The following is a 6,006-nucleotide window of genomic DNA, read 5'->3' on the forward strand; positions in this document are numbered from 1 at the left end:
GATACCGTTTTCTAACTGTGACATTTTTGTGTTAGAAAATATCCTGGGCAAAATGCTCAATAACACAATCAACAGATTCGTAGCTAGGTATATTTCTTACGTGTCTTCACGGAACGTGTTGAAGTTTACTAGCTATATTTATGGACAATAAAAGGCCAGTAGTTTAACTAGAGCATAGTTTAGCTAGTCTAGCAGCGCACTTGGTAGTTTACCCCGGTTAACCTGGTAACGCACAACATTTGATTATTGTTTTCAAAAAATGACAAATTCTTATCTACTTTGATTATTATGTTGTGTGAAACGCACGAGAATGCAATAAAGTGACAGTTGAATAGTTAGATACAAATAAATACATGTTTTGATTATGCGTTTCTGTCGTAACCGACTACGTGAATTTCCCAGCATTCCATTCTAACTTCCTTTTCTGCCATTTTTCTTACAGTGAAGGTGAGAATTACAAAAGGCCACTTTTATAAAATCGAAATTTCTATGTTATTAAGTCTACATTTGGCATAATGTAGTATAACTCACTCACACAAACACGAGTCCAGCTCTTTGGCAGATTTTCAGTCTGTGTTGTCTCTCTGTTCAGTTTTTCACAAATGTCTCCTGATGTACTGGCCTGTCTCCTGGTAGCGCCTCCATGCTCTGGACACTACGCTGACAGACACAGCAAACCTTCTTGCCACAGCTCGCATTGATGTGCCATCCTGGATGAGCTGCACTACCTGAGCCACTTGTGTGGGTTGTAGACTCCGTCTCATGCTACCACTAGAGTGAAAGCACCGCCAGCATTCAAAAGTGACCAAAACATCAGCCAGGAAGCATAGGAACTGAGAAGTGGTCTGTGGTCACCACCTGCAGAACCACTCCTTTATTGGGGGTGTCTTGCTAATTGCCTATAATTTCCACCTTTTGTCTATTCCATTTGCACATCAGCATGTGAAATTTATTGTCAATCAGTGTTGCTTCCTAAGTGGACAGTTTGATTTCACAGAAGTGTGATTGACTTGGAGTTACATTGTGTTGTTTAAGTGTTCCCTTTATTTTTTTGAGCAGTGTATTAATACATGGCTATAATCAGTAGGTGTTATATGTAGAGTTAGCGACCAAGCCTATGTGTTGAGGTGCTCCCACAATAATGTGATTTGTACCACATCTAGGGCTGTGGCGGTCATAAAATCTTGTCAGCTGGTTGTCATGCAAAAGCTGCCTGTCTCACGGTAATTTACTGTTAATTAACATCAACACGTTTAACATTTCCAGGTATCCATGCAAACATGACGCTGATGCACACCTTTGGAACATCTACATTTTAAAAAAGTATAATAAATCAATTCAATATACACCATCACAGTAAATCCATGATTTGTTCTAGGCAGGTCTAAAGAAACATGATGATATGAAGAAAATGTATTTCAGAAGAACAGAACATGAGTTAGCCTACTGTATGTTATCTGGCTGTGAGCCATGCCATAGGCTGTAGGTTTGTTCATTTAGCAGACAAGATACTTTTGTATATATAGTGTATGTGGACACCCGATGAATGAGTGGATTTGGCTATTTCAGCCACACCCTTTGCTGACAGTTGTGTGAAATGGAGCACATAGCCATGCAATCTCCATAGACAAATATTGTCAGTAGAACGGCCTTTCTGAAGAGCTCAGTCACTTTCAATGTGGCACCGTCATAGGATGCTATGGCTATGTTGAGCATAAAAGTGATCATTTGAACAGGTCCTATACACTAGATTTAGAGTTATTTGGCAACTTTAGTTGTGAATGATATAAACCATAGAATGTCTTAGAAATCAAAAGATATATGGGCTGCATGTGACTATAGGCTATTGATCATTTGAGAAAGTCACAAAAAAAGCTTGCCACTTTTCCGCTGGTTCATTTCACTCATGTCAGGTAGGCTACTGCGGTTATTTTGCCTTGACAGGTGATATTCCGCCCAAACTCTGTATGTCATGGCCTCTCCAACCCTGTTCCTGCAGCTACAGTATGCTTAATTTGGGAAACCAAGTGAAAACTGTTCGGGAACATCGATAGTGACATGTTTTCACAATGCAACTTATTTAATTAAACGGTTGACAGCCCCTCTGCATGCTGGAGAAAGGAATGAAGGAGAGAGGGGAGGAGATAAACGCACGGTGGTGAGATTCTGTAGCGAATGGTAATGTAATGCCTATTAATTATGAAAACATTTTTTTAAATATATTACTAGCCTATTCAAAATCAAATTCTCTATAATTGTAGGGTAACGCTGCATTTATTTAATTTAGGCTAGACCAATTATGTACCAAAGATATCTTAAATCAGTATTTATTTGTATGTTTTTCTGCCATGTGTAATATGCGGTAGGCTATATTTTGTATATTTTGTATCATTATAATTCAGGATTTTTTGGGGGCTTGGGCTCATATATAGGCCAATGCGTAATCATAAGCTCTAATATGCATATACAGTGCATTCGGAAAGTATTCAGACCCCTTGACTTTTACCACGTTTTGTTAGTCTTATTCTAAAATAGATTAAATACGTTTTTTCCCTTATTAATCTACACACAATACCCCATAATGACAAAGCGAGAATAGGTTTTTAGACATTATTGCACATTTATATAAAAATTAAAAAAACACATACCTTATTTATGTAAATATTCAGACCTTTTGCTATGAGACTCGAAATTGAACTCAGGTACATCGATCACCCTTGAGGTGTTTCTAACTATGGTAAATTCAGTTGATTGGACTTGATTTGGAAAGGCACACACCTGTCTATATAAGGTCCCAGAGTTGATAGTGCATGTCAGAGCAAAAAAACAAGCCATGAGGACAAAGGAATTGTCTGTAGAGCTCCGAGTTAGGATAGTGTCAAGGCACAGATCTGGGGAAGGGTACCAAAACATTTCTGCAGCATTGAAGGTCTCCAAGAACACAGTGGCATCCATCATTCTTAAATGGAAGAAGTTTGGAACCACCAAGACTCTTCCTAGAGCTGGCTGCCCGGCCAAACTGAGCAATCGGGGGAGAAGGGCCTTGGTCAGGAGGGTGACAAATCAAATTTATTTATATAGCCCTTCTTACATCAGCTGATATCTCAAAGTGCTGTACAGAAACCCAGCCTAAAACCCCAAACAGCAAGTAATGCAGGTGTAGAAGCACGGTGGCTAGGAAAAACTCCCTAGAAAGGCCAAAACCTAGGAAGAAACATAGAGAGGAACCAGGCTATGAGGGGTGGCCAGTCCTCTTCTGGCTGTGCCGGGTGGAGATTATAACAGAACATTGCCAAGATGTTCTAATGTTCATAAATGACCAGCATGGTCAAAAAATAATAATCACAGTAGTTGTCGAGGGTGCAACAAGTCAGCACCTCAGGAGTAAATGTCAGTTGTCTTTTCATAGCCGATCATTCAGAGTATCTCTACCGCTCCTTCTGTCTCTAGAGAGTTGAAAACAGCAGGTCTGGGACAGGTAGCACGTCCGGTGAACAGGTCAGGGTTCCATAGCCGCAGGCAGAACAGTTGAAACTGGAGCAGCAGCAAAGCCAGGTGGACTGGGGACAGCAAGGAGTCATCATGCCAGGTAGTCCTGAGGCATGGTCCTAGTGCTCAGGTCCTCCGAGAGAAAGAAAGAGAGAATTAGAGAGAGCACACTTAAATTCACACAGGACACCGGATAAGACAGGAGAAGTACTCCAGACACATAAACTACTGCAGCATAAATACTGGCGGCTGAGACAGGAGGGGTCAGGAGACACTGTGGCCCCATCCGATGATACCCCCGGACAGGGCCAAACAGGCAGGATATAACCCCACCCACTTTGCCAAAGCACAGCCCCCACACCACTAGAGGGATATCTTCAGCCTCCAGCGACGCCCTCCAGCGACGCCCAGCCAGAGTCTCCCTCCTGTCCGGAGCAGCCAGAGTCTCCCTCCTGTCCGGAGCAGCCAGAGTCTCCCGCCTGTCCGGCGCCGCCAGAGCCTCCCGCCTGTCCGGCGCTGCCAGAGTTTCCCTCCTATTCGGGGTCCGTTGTAAGGGTCCCCAGTCCGGGGTCGGCGGCAAGGGTCGCCACTCCAGAGGCGCTACATAAGGGGGCCAAGACTAAGGTGGAGTGGGGTCTACGTCCCGCACCAGAGCCGCCACCGCGGTGTAATGCCCACCCAGACCCTCCCCTATTGGTTCAGGTTTTGCGGCCGGAGTCCGCACCTTTGGGGGGGGTACTGTCACGCCCTGACCGTAGATTGTTTTGTATGTTTCTATTTTTAGTTTGGTCAGGGTGTGATGTGGGTGGGTATTCTATGTTGTAGGTCTAGGTTTTCTATTTCTATGTGTTTGGCCTGGTATGGTTCCCAATCAGAGGCAGCTGTCTATCGGTGTCTCTGATTGAGAGCCATACTTAGGTAGCCTGTTTTCCCAATTTTGTTTGTGGGTGGTTGTTTTCTGTTTAGTGTATGTCACCTTGCAGAACTGTTCGTTTGTCGCTTTGTTGTTTTTTGTATAAGTGTTTTTATTGATTAAAAGGTTTAATGAATACTTGCCACGCTGCTACTTGGTCCTCTTCTCCTTCTCCAGATGACAATCGTTACAGCGACATCATTGAAGTATACATAGAAGAGAGTCGGACCAAGAATTGAACCCTGTGGCACCCCCATAGAGACTGCCAGAGGCCCGGACTACAGGAAGCCGATTTTACACACTGAACTCTATCGGAGAAGTAGTTGATGAACCAGGCGAGGCAACCATTTGAGAAACCAAGGCTGTTGAGTCTGTCGATAAGGATGTGGTGATTGACAGAGTCGAAAGCCTTGGCCAGGTCAACGAATACGGCTGCACAGTATTGTTTCTTATAGATGGCGGTTAAGATATCGTTTAGGACCTTGAGCGTGGCTGAGGTGCACCCATGACCATGATAGAGCATGACGCTTGCAACGCCAGGGTAGTGGGTTCGATTCCCGTCACCACCCATACATAAACGACAGCAGGTTTTATTGTATGTCGCTTTGGATAAAAGCGTCTGATGAATGACATATTCTTTTTATATATTCACTTACTTGCTATACAATGTAGAGAGAAAAAGGGTCAATTCAGGAGGGAGCTACGAAATTCATGTCCAAACGTTGTTTTCTTTGCCTTATGTCATTAGAAATGACATAGAATTAATCATTAGCTTGTTCTCTACAATATTATAACATTCATATACTTGTACTTGACAGTGTTGATGAAATAATAATGATCATTTGCTGTGACCATTACTAGTTTAGACTGCACCGCACTTGGTTGTATGTGTTCCATATTTGGTGTTGTGAGGTTAAATATCTCAGAGTAAATCATCGGTAACTTTTCAACAATATTTGGTAGAGACATTGGGTTTAGACTATTGTTTTCTGACATAATGTTCTATTGATTGGGCATATTTGTAAACCTTGAATGAATTAATAATTTTATGTTTTTTGCTACTTTGCCACCAGATGCTTTCCTATATCGTTGGTATAATATAAAATACAAATACCAAATATTGTGTTTTATAAAGTCACTAGCTAGATTGGATGAATGAGACAAACAAGGTGATTGTTTTTATTGTGTTGTTTATTTCCTGAAAGTATAGTCTTTGCCACAGTGGGCTATAAAGTCTTTTGGAGGGCAGTCTTTTGGAGGGGGCCACAGCCCAAGGGAAAAAAGCACTGAAGGCTCTACACTACCGGTCAAAAGTTTTAGAACACCTACTCATTCAAGGGTTTTTCTTTATTTTTACTATTTTCTACATTGAAAAAAAAATAGTGAAGACATCAAAACGATGAAATAACACATATGGAATCATGTAGTAACCAAAAAAGTGTTAAACAAATCCAAATATATTTTAGATTCTTCAAAGTAGCCAGCCTTTGACCTTGATGACAGCTTTGCACACTCTTGGAATTCTCTCAACCAGCTTCATGAGAAAGTCACCTGGAATGCATTTCAATTAACAGGTGTGCCTTCTTAAAAGTGGAATTTCTTTC

The sequence above is a fragment of the Salvelinus alpinus genome, chromosome 26, assembly GCF_045679555.1.
Source record: "Salvelinus alpinus chromosome 26, SLU_Salpinus.1, whole genome shotgun sequence".
Taxonomy (NCBI): Eukaryota; Metazoa; Chordata; class Actinopteri; order Salmoniformes; family Salmonidae; genus Salvelinus; species Salvelinus alpinus.